Source organism: Prionailurus viverrinus, chromosome D3 (genome assembly GCF_022837055.1).
Source record: "Prionailurus viverrinus isolate Anna chromosome D3, UM_Priviv_1.0, whole genome shotgun sequence".
Taxonomy (NCBI): domain Eukaryota; kingdom Metazoa; phylum Chordata; class Mammalia; order Carnivora; family Felidae; genus Prionailurus; species Prionailurus viverrinus.
The window spans coordinates 18,100,064-18,114,296 of NC_062572.1; the positions used below are offsets into that span (position 1 = coordinate 18,100,064).

Here is a 14,233-nt window from a genome sequence, read left to right on the forward strand (position 1 = left end):
GTGCAATCTTTGTGTGTGACTCCCTGACTTAAGGCAACTTCACTGGTCTTGGTGCCTTCCCTTGACGAAATATAAAGAAGAGGAAATTATACTTTCACCATTTGTTTGCAAGTGGGTGGCTAGTGACCTGTGATTTAACTTAGTCAAGGCGACTGTGTCCTTACTGCTGTAGAAAACCTCCGCTGACACCATGAATCTCTCAGCAGTGAATCATTGATCTTTGCCATTTTAACCAGCAATAACACATACATTCAACATACAACTCAAAAAGTTACAATTTAAATTTTTAAAATTTCATCTTTGCGATTTGGCGGCTATCAGAAAAAAAATGAACTACTAGTTACTACCAATTGTTACAAAATACCATTAATGCTAAAATTACCCATAAAATACACCAAATTAACTGTTTTTTTGTGGGGAGGGGGTGGAGGGTGGATCACCTACGATTACCTTCTTTTTATTTCTTAGTATCTTCTGAATTTTCTGTACTGAGCAAATATTAATGTTTTTGAATGATTATTTTGTATTTGATTTTCAGAGTAATAGAAGACACGTACCACCCATTATAATGGAAAAGCACTTTATTTCTATTAATTTGGGGCGCCTGGGTGGCGCAGTCGGTTAAGCGTCCGACTTCAGCCAGGTCACGATCTTGCGGTCCGTGAGTTCGAGCCCTGCGTCAGGCTCTGGGCTGATGGCTCAGAGCCTGGAGCCTGTTTCCGATTCTGTGTCTCCCTCTCTCTCTCTGCCCCTCCCCCATTCATGCTCTGTCTCTCTCTGTCCCAAAAATAAATAAACGTTGAAAAAAAAATTATTTCTATTAATTTTGTGAAAGATCGTGTTTCAATTTAGGGAACTGTAAAAATCATTAATTCTCTCTTGAGCAACAATTAACATATACATGACTTAAAAGGAAACTCTAAGAAAAAGCAGCACTGTGTGTGTGTGTGTGTGTGTGTGTGTGTGTGTGTGTGTGTCTTAACAGAAAGCAGATCGGTTCCTGATAGAAATCTAGGAACGTTTTCCTAAACAGAAAAAAAACCAAGATCACCTTCACCCCAGGTGTCTCATGGAAGTAGTTAAATGTTCTAAACCCTGGAACAAAAAATTCGACTAGGTCTAATATACTAGGTGCTAAGAAAACTCACCACATGGAACTCAGCGGCTCCTGGAATCAGGAAGACAGTGATCTTCCATAATATGAAGTCCACAATAAAATCTGTGACTTTTGCTGGTTGAATTCTCACGATAAAAATAGCGACTGCTCAAATACCAAGCGATAAGGCTGAGTGGGGCCGTGGAGTAACTGACAACCGGTTTTGTAGATTTCATAATACCGTTCCTTTACATCCGAGTAACTTCTCTCCACTTACTGTCCCCAAGAGTGTTGCCAAGCTACCCTTTCCACTCTATCAGCTGTATATCTGTGCTGCCAGTTTCAAGAGCTGGGGAGCTCAGGATTATAAACACTGAAAAAAGGGGGCGACTGGATGACTCAGTAGGTAGAGCACGGGACTCTTGATCTCGGGGTTGTAAGTTCAAACCCCAGGTTAGGCAAAGAGATTATTATTTTTTTAATTAAAAAAAAATTTTTTTTAACGTTTATTTATTTTTGAGACAGAGAGAGACAGAGTGTGAACGGGGAGGGGGGGGGGCAGAGAGAGAGGGAGAAACAGAATCTGAAACAGGCTCCAGGCTCTGAGCTGTCAGCACAGAGCCCGACGCGGGGCTTGAACTCACAGACTGTGAGATCATGACCTGAGCCAAAGTTGGATGCTTAACCGACCGAGCCACCCAGGGGCCCCTAGGCAAAGAGATTATTTAAAAATAAAATCTTAAAAAAAAAAAATACTGAAAGAAACGAGGAGCATCCTTTCCTTAGTTCAGTCTCACCAAGGGAGGCAAAAAGCTCTTCAGTGCCTATCTGGCCAATTTCAAATCCAAGCTCTTACTTCGGCTGGTTGTGGAATGGCCCAACACTCCCCTACTCCTAAAACTTGTCACCCTCTCCTTCTTGAAAATGTTCCAACCTTATTTTCAGAACTATTCAGACAGATCTGTTTCAACACAGATCACTTACTACTTATTCTCATCAAAATTTGAAAGGGCTGCCCACGAAACTTACAAAACAACCATCGGGTTCACGGAAGGAGCCAGGGAAAATCTTCACAAAGCAAAGCAACATCAACCATTTTTTGTTCATCAATTAAAAAAAAAAAAAAAAAGGAAAAGAAAAAAAACATCCATACTGACCAGAAGCCTTAACACTCTGGAAACAGCCAGCCATTAACAGTGACCTTTGCCTTGGAAATCATGGGCAGAAATTCCCCTGGGATTCCCTTACATTTCCTTTGGGGGGAAAAAAAAGGGAACAATGCAAAAGAACAGGCTGGTTTTATCCCGTGATTGTGATTGCTTACAAGGCCGGTGGTTCTTCAGTGTTCCTGGGACAGATAAAGAATCAGCCTCCCATCTCCGGATGAAGTCAGGGGCCTGTGTGGATGGGGGTCCTTGGAACACTGCCTCCATCCTCAGGGCAATCAGGCGCAGGCATTTACCGTAAAGAGCAAGATTTAAAGCGGCGGGGAAGTCCACAAAGCACATTCCCTATCCCAGGCCTGTGAGACGGCTGGGGAGACAGTAGACAGAGGCGGCAGGAGGGTAACCGCAGAAGATGACTTCTGGGGCCGAGAGGCTGTGGAGCATGGGCAGTCACAGGATTTATGGAAACAAAATGCAGATATTCTCTGCGACTCTGTTTCCTGTCTTTTGCTCTGAGCTCACTCCAGGCCCTGAGCCTCACGTGCCCTCTGGGTGGCTAATGAGAACACTATTTCCCGCTGCCAGGGCTATGTTGGGTTCTCTGTGCCAGGCTTCTAATACCCAGAAGTGATTTGTGAGCCTAAAGGCACAGCACTGGGGGTGTCCTTTACGAAACTCATTTTGGAGGGGGACCTGGGTGGCTCTGGGTTCTAGCTCAGGTCATGATTTCACGGTTCGTGAGTTCGAGCCCCACATCGGGCTGTGCACTGACAGTGCAGAGCCTGCTTGGGATTCTGTCTCCCTCTCTCTGCCCCTCCCTCGCTTGCTCTCTCTTTCTCAAAAATAAATAATAATTAAAAAAAAAACTCAAAAAAAAAAGGAAAAAAAAAGAAATTCATTTTAGAGGGGCGCCTGGGTGGCTCAGTCGGTTGAGTGTCTGACTTCAGCTCGGGTCATGATCTCACAGCTTGCGAGTTTGAGCCCCACATCTGGCTCGCTGCTGTCGGCACAGGGTCCGCTTCCAATCCTCTGTCCCCCTCTTTCTGTCCCTCCCCCACCCCCCTCTCACACACACACAAAAAAGTGAACAGAATTTCATTTGGCGGATGGCACACCTACTTTAGTGGGTTCTCGGAGTAAGTGCAGACCCACAAAACACCATCACAGCTACAGAAAAACCAATCCTCTCCCCCAAAATGCCGGTGTCCTAGAAAGTATAAGTGAAGTTCCAGAGAGGTCAGACGGTGACAAATAAAACTGAAGTGTTCTCCATCCCTTTAAGACAAATCCTGATGGGAGATTAAAAACAAGTTCAGCCCTGGCCCTCCCTGCCCACCCCCCCACCCCGCTGCTTTTATCTCCCACAGTACAAATAAATATGTTCTCAAACACTGGTTAACTGCCTGTTTCAGGAGACGATGCAGGATTAGTTTTCTCCAAGGCACTAAGGACACGCAGGATTAGTTTTCTCCAAGGCACTAAGGACAGACAAAAGCCTCAAACAATGCTCCTCGAAAAACCCCAGCCCTCACAGCATGAACAGCCAGTGTCACCCCGAAACTGATACGTGGTAGGAAGAGATCAGGTGGTGATACGTACTAGTTTGGGCTGGAAGCTTCTGAAGAGCGGAGGGTGTGAGCCCGCTGAAGGGAGACGCAGAAGTCAGTGAAATAAAAAAGGTTCATGATAGCCTGGTTCACATCTTCGACTGCCTCCAGCTCCTGCCTCGCACTCCCTCCAGAGAAAGGAGAGAGGGAAGGAAGGGGCCAGGAGTCCTTGGGCAGGAGTTCTCGTCCGGATGATGTTCCCACCCAGGGGGCAGATGGCTCTTGTGGGACTCTTGTCTTCCCCTGATATTTGGGTTTAAAAAGGCCCTTGTCCCTGCATATCCTGATGAAAGAGGGCCATTCAGAGAGCGCAAAACAGCTGAAGTTCCTGTAATCACTTTCCTCCTACGGCTTTTGTAGGCCTTAGGAACAAGCCGCAGGGTGTGTGTTCGGAATTGTGAGGGGAAACAGCTGGCCGCCAAGTAACAAATCCAGAGCAGCGAGGACCCCTGCTCTGCTCGAAATCGACAGGCTGAGGGACTCCTGTTTCTGTCACATCGCCACCCATTCACCCAATGGTGACCCGTGGGCAGCCGCCACAGTCAGTCCGTGTGGTCACAGCGTCTTACATTCTGAAAATTCTTCAGTCATGCTAACTGCTGCCTGAGGAGGCAAACAGAGGGCTGAGGGGGGAGCATCCAGGTAGAGGGAACCCCGTGTGCACACACAGGCGTTGCTCAGAGAACCGCAGGCCCGGTGCCCAGGGCAGGGCTGCAGAGGTAAAGCAGGCCCAGGTCCCCAAGGGCCTGGCACGGGACCCCGAAACCCGAAACCCGCCCGCAGGAGCCAGCGGGCTCTGTGTGTTTAGCACTTCTTTTGGCCCGTGAAATAAATTAAGGACACGAATAGCCACACTGCAGGGCAGAAGGGGATAAGTGCCCAAAGACACGGGTCCTGCTGGTGTTCGAAGAGGGGAGAGGGGAGCCCCTAACTGGTGCTTTGGAACACTCCTGGGGAGGCCTTGTCTGGAAGCTTCCCCTGGCTCCCAGAGGATAAATTAATCGTCATGAGAGAATTAAGTGGGACACACACAATTATGCTGCAGTGGAGGAAACTACAGCCTGCCCAGGGGCATGACATCTTTACGAGTTGGGACTAGACCCCAAGCCCACAGTCGTAAGTCCTGTGGTGCCCGTGGTCGCCTGCCAGTTCTGAGTGAGAATCAGAGCCATTACCCTGATATCACCTCTGCCCTGGCGGCGTTGGTTCCGCTAAAGCACACATCACAGAAGTCAAGATCTGGTCCGTAGCAATTCTTCCCAGCAGGTGAAAGCTTTGTGCGAAGGAAACGGACAGAAGGTATAATTCAGGGAAACGGGGTCCAGGAGGAGACTCAGGGCCAGAGCTCTCCTACCGGGCCTGGGGGCAAGCAGAAGGCCGAGGGGGGACACTGCAATCGCCCTGCCTGCTGCCACCCACCATTGCCCGGCTGTGGGGTGGGGCACAGTGCCTGGTCCTTGTGGGCTGAATGGGAATCCGGACAAGGAGCTCTGCGGGCAGCACAGCCCCGCCGGTCGAGAAGCGGCTTTCAGCGCAGGCTTCTTATCAACAGTACTGTCATTTGCTGAGCGCCACCACGTGTGCGTGGCTCCCAGAGCTCTGCAGGGCACGCGTCACCTTTTTCAAACGACAAGTGAAGGTAGCCAGACAAACTCCTCAAATACAGCCTCCAGGGACAATCTCATTTTTAACCAACCCCCTTAGTGATGCTGGGGCACATGGGGGTTAAAGAACAGAAAATGCACTGGTCTGGGGATCCATATTTCAGGGTTCTAATTCCTGTTCTACTGTATGTTTGTTCTGCTGGTCACTTACAGGGCTCTGTTCATTCATTCAAATGGCCAAATATTCGCAGACTGAGGAGTACAATGTAAAGCCAAGCCTGCCCTAATGTCGATAAAGGCAGAGATAACACTCCTTTTTAAGGAGCAGGTGTTTGTGTGGGTGGTTCGGGTGTGTGCTAAGCCACTCGGAACAATTCCTTGAAAAACGGAAATAGGAGGGATAGAAACCCCACATCACAGCCATATTATGCTACTGCCCCTGGTTTCCAACTCTGGCTACACATCTGAACAACCTACAGAACTTCCAAAACACAGTCATGCCCGGGTCCAGCCTCAGCCGATTCTCACTCGAAATGTCTGCCATAAGTCCAGGCATCTGCTTTTCAAAAAAGTTCCGGGAGAGGGGGTGCCTGGGTGGCTCAGTTGATTGAGCGTCTGACTTGAGCTTGGGTCACGATCTCACAGTTCATGGGCTCAAGCCCTGCATCGGGTTCTCTGTTGTCAGCGTGCAGCCTGCTTTGGATCCTCTGTCCCTCTCTCTCTGCCTCTCCCCCGCTTGCCTGTGTGCATGCACTCTCTCTCTCCTTTTCAAAAATAAACATAGACATTTTCAAAAAATTAAAAAATAAAATAAAGTAAATTAAAAGTTCCAGGAGTACTTCTGATGCAGAGCCAGAACCCTGGACTTTAACAGTAACAGAAAACACAGAGAAGAGGGCCTTCCCACACGGGATTGCTAACAGTACCTTACACACTGCAGGTACATGATAAATGTTTTCTGCTGGTAAAAAATAACACCAATAAAAATGCATGGTCCTCTCAGGAGAGTAACATGACTCAGTGCCATGAGGGGAGGTCACGCCAGGTCAAAGAAAAGAATACCCTCCTTGGAAGCAGCCAAACAAGTGACAAAGAAATGCACGTGCCGGTCTTCTACCAAATACGTTCAGTGACAGCGTCCTGGCTTTCGAAAGGCGGCCCTGCGTCACGATATGAAATAACAATTAACAGAAAGACCAGCCCTGTGATCAGCTCTGCTGTGGACAAAGCATTCTGACTAACGTCAGTCACTTGATCTTCAAGAAACTCTTCGAGGGAGACCAGGCAGGCATTCTGACACTCCTCTTCCAGATGAGAACACAGAAGGTTACTTAACTGGTAGGATTTTAGTATTTCCGAGGCTACATCTTGCACAAAATCAGAGAATCAGAGCCTAAAACATAGGCTCTGGAAAGAGTCCCACATTGATCGAACTGGCTGAAATGAAATGAACTACTTGGACATGGATATCAACCCTCAGCTCTGTATGGTGATGGCTGAGCGGACTGTGGTTTGTCTAGCAGACGTGATGACAATTCTAGAAAAAGGAAAAAAAGGAATGAATGTAAAGTTGTCACCACAGAAAAGGTGGGCGCCAATGAACACTCCCAAGAGGAGTTTCCGTGAATTCCATTTCGAGGAACGAATATTTGCTGTGCCTGGGCAGTGCTAAATCCTGGGAATCCAGAAATGAAACAGACACGGTTCCTGCCTCCGGGCGACATTACATTCCAGGGGGTCAGACAGACACAGGACAGTCACTGCAACGTGATGCAGCGGGTTCCACAGTAGAGGGATGTATAGGGTCCTGTGTGTGCATACACATAGGCACACACGGATGTACATGGCAGGAGGGACCCCCAGCCCAGCCTGGGGGGTTCAAGGACATCTCCCTGGAGGAAACGAGACCAGGTTGGGCCTCGCAGAATCGGTAAACACGGAAAAGAGGAGCAGGCAGCAGGAGAGTAGGAAGATTACGTTATACATGCCCCATAACGAACAGAGGAAGATTTGGTCTCTTGTAAAAGGCCCTACTGTGAATTCATAAATGTCTATTCTGGTTTATAGGTCAGTTCCTTATAACTTTGGTTTGCATAAGTTGGTTTCGCAGAACTTGACCATCCCTGAGCATACTAATAAATTCAAGCTTCAGAAATTGCAACGTTAAGAACCAAACGTTGGGCCTAAAGTTGAGCCATCAACCTGTCAATGAGTTCTCGGTACCTGAATGCTTATGGGTAAGCCCATGGCACTCAATGTGTGTTATTTTAAATAAATAAATGATACCTTCGACCTGAATGGTGCTCTACAGTTTTCAGAAAGGCGGCCCTGCGTCACGAGATGAAATAACAATTAACAGAAAAGACAGATCAGCCCTGTGATCAGCTGTGCTGTGGACAAAGCACTCTGACTAATGTCAGTTACTTGACCTTCATGAAACTCTTCGAGGGAGACCAGGCAGGCATTCTGACACTCCTCTTCCAGACGAGAACACAGAAGGTTACCTAACTGGCAAGAAACCCTTGCCCCTCCATTTTTTCACTTAACCTTAAAATTTAAATCTTCTGATGGAAGAATCAAGACAGAGAAGAGGAATGACTTGTCTGTGGCCACACGTCGAAGAAGGGGCAGAACTCAGCCGAGAGGCTCCAAGTTCGGCACCCTCCCTGCAGGACGCCTGCCTCAGAGGGCAGGGGTGCCCGACCTGCGGCGCCGGAAGCGGTGGGCAAAGCTGGACGGACACAGGCCCTCTTCCCGGCGAAGCCAAGCGTATGAAGACGGAAGGATGGAAAACTTACTATCCGCTCTTCCCCCATTTTGAACTCGTGTTTGAAGGTCACCCCGAAGTCGTGCCGAGGCCTTGTTGTTTTCCCTTTGTGCTCCGCAGCGCAGCTTGGCAGGGCCTCGGCCCCAAACGGCATTCTTCAGTGGCTCACCTGCCACACGTACCCGCGAGAGCTCCGAAACCGCTCTCCTCCACAGAATGCTGAGGACAGGGAAATTCCAGCTCGGGGGCGGTCTACTGAGGGAATGGGGTCATGGGCAAGAGGTGCCGGCAGGGCCCAGGACAAACGTCTCTGCTGCCGAGGCCTGTATTGTTTGGCTGGAAGGCGTGGGCTTTTCTCAGAGAGAAGGAATGTCCGAAAGCATTTCAGACAGCAAGAGACATTCTCTGAGGCCAGCTACACAGCTCTCCTTCATGTCAACGGGTAGGAGCGAGGGGCTCCTGCCAGCAATACACCAGCAAGTTCGCAAAAGCAGGATTATTTCCCCCCGCGACCCCTCCCCTTCTCCAGTGTAAGAAAGACTGCAAATGATGCGCCTGGAGTTGGCTCTACAGACCTCAGGATGGGTCCCTCACGGCCCCCCGAGAGCCCTCAGGCCCCACCCGTGGAAGCTCGAGCTGGTGCTATCTTCCCCTGTACATCTGGGATACCGGGACCTAAGCCCCCTTAGGAGGGCAGAAGATACAAAGGCTGCATTGTGCTGGAAATGCAGTGGCAGCAAAGACAACCTAGCCAGCCAGAAATAACAGGCACCCGGAGGAAATGTTTTTGAAACAACGCAAAAATTCCAAGGACAGATTATCTCAACTGTCCCAGGTCCTTTGCCCTTTCTTTTCGGTACGCAGTCCTGCCCCACGTTCGTGGGTTGCTGGGTCCCAACCCTTCCGGAGGTCCCTTCTTCCCCAGTTCCTCAGTTACCACTGCAGTTCTGGCCCCCTGCGTCCCCACCGAGCCACACAACATCCGCTGGGGCCCCACTGCACGCCTGACTCTATGCTAGGTACTCAGAGTGTCCCTGCCAGAGAACGGACGTGCTCTCTACCCGCACGAGGGAGGCCACCAGCCGTAGGCACCTTCTGAACACTTGAAGGGTGGGGAGGGTGACTGACGTACTGAGATCTGTCATTTTATTAATTCCAATTGAATTCAAGTTTAATCAGCCACATGTGGTTGGTGGCTATGGTGGAGGGCAGCACAGCTTCAGAAGCTCTCCATCTACTGGGAATCAGGGCAGGGACCTCTGGCTTCTAATCCACTGCACAGATCCCAACCACAGCTCTTATTATGTCATTCCCGGCTCTAGAACTTTCAGTGATGTGACATTATCTGTAGAGTCCCAACAGGCTGGTGCTAGCTTTCTATGGTAGCCACAATTAGCCATTACATGTTGCTAACCTCAGCTTCATTCATCTGATGCTCTTTGACCTCGAGGAGCTCATAAAACAAGTAGGAAAAGGGTTTATAATAAAAACCTTCTTTGTATTACCTCGTACACGATTTCTCCCACACTCCACATAATCTCTGTTTTCTCTCTATGCGGTCTTCCTCAACTCTCCTACCCTGGCCTCTGTTCGCGGCCTTCTCTCTCTCCTGTCTGCCTCCCTACCTCGTGCCCACTTGCTAACATCCACACCTTCTCCAGGAAGCCCTCCTTGGCTGCCCCCGGCTGCGAAAAGCCCTGGCTCTTCCCTTTCAACATCTTATAGCACCTTCTCTCTTCTTGCAGGTGAGGAAGCTGAGGCTTAGAGGCTAAGTCACTCATGCAAGGTCATATACTTCGAAAGTGATAGGGGGCACCTGGGTGGCTCAGTTGGTTAAGTGTCCGACTTCGGCTCAGGTCATGATCTCACGGCTTATGAGTTCGAGCCCCGTGTCTGGCTCTGTGCTGACAGCTCAGAGCCTGGAGCCTGCTTCGGATTCTGTGTCTCTCTCTCGCTCTGCCCCTCCCCTGCTCATGCTCTGTCTCTCTCAAGAATAAATAAAACATTAAAAAAAAAAAAAGAAAAAAAGAAAGTGATAGGAACCTAAGACCCCTGGTTTCCAAATTGTGTTCCCAGACATACTTACTACTAACTTATGGTGAAGTTACCCTCACGCCAGAGTTTTTGAACTTCACAATAGGACACTAGACCAGAGCACACATAATTTCCTAAAGCTCCTTCCTTGCCTGACATACAGTAAATTCTAAGTAAATACTCATAAACAAACTCACAGAGCTGACTTCCTGTTCAGTCTCAAACCACTGCATGACTTACTCACCTTAGTAACCTCTAAGCAGCTGGAACATGGGGTGTTTACAACCCATAGGACGAACTGGACACATAAGACTCACCACATAAATGCCACAAGTGAAGATACAGTCACCTGGCGGTCAGGTCCCCTTGGCCCCCAAATGTACTGAACAATACAGCCACCAGGTTCTCCACATCACCCTGAGGGTCTTGACAGCCAGGACTGTGACTTGTCCATCTCTGGGTCCCTGAGGGCCCAAAAGGCAGTGTGCACTCAATGAATGCAACTCCAATAACGAACACCTCCGCTGAGTGTGGTGCTAAGCAATTTACACATATTAACTAACCTGATCCTCAGCGTCTGTGAGGGAAACGGAGGCTCAGAGAGGCTGAGTGGCTTGCCCGAGTTCACGTGGCCAAGAAGTGGAGGAACCAGGACAGGAAACCAGGAATTAGGACTCTGAGCCTCTACTGACCTGACACCTCGGGAAAACAGCATCAAGAATGCTGCCCTCGGGGCGCCTGGGTGGCTCAGTCGGTTGAGCGTCCGACTTCGGCTCAGGTCATGATCTTATGGTCCGTGAGTTTGAGCCCCGCGTTGGGCTCTGTGCTGACAGCTCAGAGCCTGGAGCCTGCTTCGGATTCTGTGTCTCCCTCTCTCTCTGACCCTCCCCTGTTCATGCTCTGTCTCTCTCTGTCTCAAAAATAAATAAAACATTAAAAAAAATTTTTTAAAATAAGAATGCTGACCTCTCTAAGTGGAGGAGGGGGTGTGGTGAGCAGGGCTAGGAAGGCGTCTATGCAGGCAAGAGGTGGCTGCAGAGACGGGAGGCTGGTTACAGCCAGGGACACCGATCAGACAAGCAAATGCGCTCGGGACAATTTCTCGCAGTAGGAGAAGGGAATCATAAATACGGAGAGGGAGAAAACCGGAACGAACCCTGAGGGTTGGATCAGAGTGGAAGGTACCGGTCTGAACTCATGGTTCTCAACGTTATTTAGATGGACAGGAAAAGAGATGCAGGTGTGTGTGCATGCGTGTGCGTGTGTGTGTGTGTGTGTGTGTGTGTGCATGTGCGTGCACACCCTTACTCGCATGCCCTAATTCTGCCCACTGAGAGGGCCTGAGGAGGGCAACACCCACACAGTAAGAGGCACATAAATTCCATTCGCCACTAGGGGCGCCTGGGTGGCTCAGTCGGTTAAGCGTCCGACTTCAGCTCAGGTCACGATCTCACGGTCCGTGAGTTCGAGCCCCGCGTCGGGCTCTGGGCTGATGGCTCAGAGCTTGGGGCCTGCTTCCGGTTCTGTGTCTCCCTCTCTCTCTGCCCCTCCCCCGTTCATGCTCTGTCTCTCTCTGTCTCAAAAATAAATAAAACGTTAAAAAAAAATTAAAAAAAAAATTCCATTCGCCACTAAACAGAACCGGGGCTCCTTGGAGAAATGGCTGATTCTGGATACGGGGTACAGAAAGCACAAGATGAGGCCCGAAAAAGGAAGGCAGTGCTGAAGGATGGCGGGGACATGTCAAGGGTCATGAGAGCCAGCATGGATGTGACCCCAGTGGCCAAGTCAGGCATAATCTGAACTTTGAAGTCAGCAATACAACCAATGGATTATAAACCGCGGAATGAAACAAACATGAGTCCGTACAGATATAAATAGACAAGTTGATGGGGGATGGGATTAACATAATTTCCAAGTACTGCCTAAGAAACACCACCCAAATCTAATCTCCGGGAAACACCACGCAAACCTAAACTGAGGGACACTCTACAAGATGATTGATGAGCCTGCCCCCTTCAAAAGTGTCCTGGTCATGTCAAAGACGGAGGAAATGTCCTAGAATGAAGGAGTCTCAGACAGGACAGCTACAAGCAACGTGCAATCATGAACTGGGCCCTTTTATTACCAAGGAGCTTATTGAGTCAAATGGCAGACCTCGAATGGGGTGTGGAGGACCAGACGGTGGTAATGTATCAGTATCAGGGTCAAGGGTCAATGGTCTGGTCTGTAGAGGGTCCCTGCCTGCATTCAAAGGGTGATGGGCTTCAGGCTGGCAACTTTACTCTCAAACGGTTCAGGAAAAAGTTCTTTGTGCTGTCTTTGCTGTAAGTTTTATAAACTTCCCTGTAAGTTTTATGTCATTTCAAAATCTAAAACTTATTTCAAAAATTTCCACTTATTTGGGTGTGGGGGACGTATTACTTGTAATTATTCTTTACAGACAGGTGATAAAAGCACTTTTTTTTTGTTTGTTTATTTTGAGAGGGAGAGAATGAAAGCGGGGGAGAGGGAGGGTAAGAAAAAGAGAGGGAGAGAACTCCAAGCATGTTCCACGCTGTCAGCACAGAGTCCCACGAGGGGCTCGAACCCACGAACCGTGAGATCATGACCCGAGCCAAAACCGAGAGTGGATGCTCAACCGACTCAGCCCCTGATAAAAGCTTTTAAGACCACTTTATCAGTCAGTTTGCCAGTGGCACACTTCACGGCCTTCCTCTTTCATCTTTTGGAGGCTTTTCTACCCTCACGGACGCAGATCTCCGCCTGCCTTGGGATCTTTTTCCCTCCCTGCATTTTCCGGGATGGAGGCAGCCTTGCTTCGGACGCAAGGCAGTGGAGAATGATGGGAAACTCTGCTCTTCCAGTTCCTCCTGGTCTGTGTGTGTCCAGAGTTTGAGGGCCTCGTGCACACACAGCCCTGACCCATGTAAAACCTAATTTTAGCATTTTCCTGCTTGAGACCACACTTCTGAAACAGCGGGAGGCCAACCTGCCCATGCGAGCCTTCCATTGTGAAAGGCACATGGAGTCAGGATGCTGCGGGCCTGCAGGATGTGACTCAGCATCCTGTTTTCAATGTTTGGAACCAAGCACTGCCGCTGACCTCACCTCTCCAGACCACAAATACCCAGGTTAATTGGTGGGATGGGCCCGCAGCATCAGCTCCCTCTGTAGGCCTCAGGGCCAAACCTAAGACAACCTGCTTATCCGCCCACCACGTTGGGTCTGGCAGAAGAATTCTTCAGAGAGGAACTGACCAGGTGGTATGTTGAGGAATACCATGAATCAAGCAAACGATCTTGTTTCTCTCTTTGCTCTGACTACTAGGAAGCTCAACGTCAGATCTATAGCCACACTCTGGTAACCGTACCAACATCATGCCATGCATTCCACATCCACATCTCCTGGCTTCACCTTCTTTTCCCCCACTGTCTCTATATCCCACTTGCCTCACTAATTTTAAATTATACTGTTTTCTATGAATTTTATTACATGGTGTTTCAAATCCCCTTTGGACAGAGCTATGGTAGACATAGCATACACACATTGCCTCTGGAGGTAAGGGTTGTTTTTTGTTTTTTGTTTTTAGCAAGACTCCCCAGCATTTAGCACAGAGGCTAATATATAGATGCTAAATATATATTGGTTGAGATGACAAATAAAGCAAATAACTCAAAAACTGTCTCTGTGACCAGGTTGCCTTGCAAGAGATACTCCTCCCTCCCACCCTACAAGGTGGGGTCTGGAAAGGGGTGCTAGGGCCTTAGACAGCAGGCTCCTTAGGGATCCCTCTTGCCGTGTGGTTCAGCGGCCTCAACCCCAGACTTAAAGAGCCACTCCCAAACTGCCACCTGCAGCAGACCAGGCACAGAACAGGCAGGGCCTGGACATCTAGGAAACGACAAGTGATATCCAGAGGCGGCAGCCGGCCTAGCTGTCTCCAAACCACATCCCTC

The 14,233-nt window shown here is 49.2% G+C and overlaps 1 protein-coding gene across 4 annotated transcripts in view; it reads right to left on the reverse strand.

Moving 5' to 3' along the window:
- SSH1 (slingshot protein phosphatase 1) overlaps positions 1 to 14,233 on the reverse strand; it is a 64,096-nt gene that overhangs the window by 34,739 nt on the left and 15,124 nt on the right. The window lies entirely within an intron of this gene.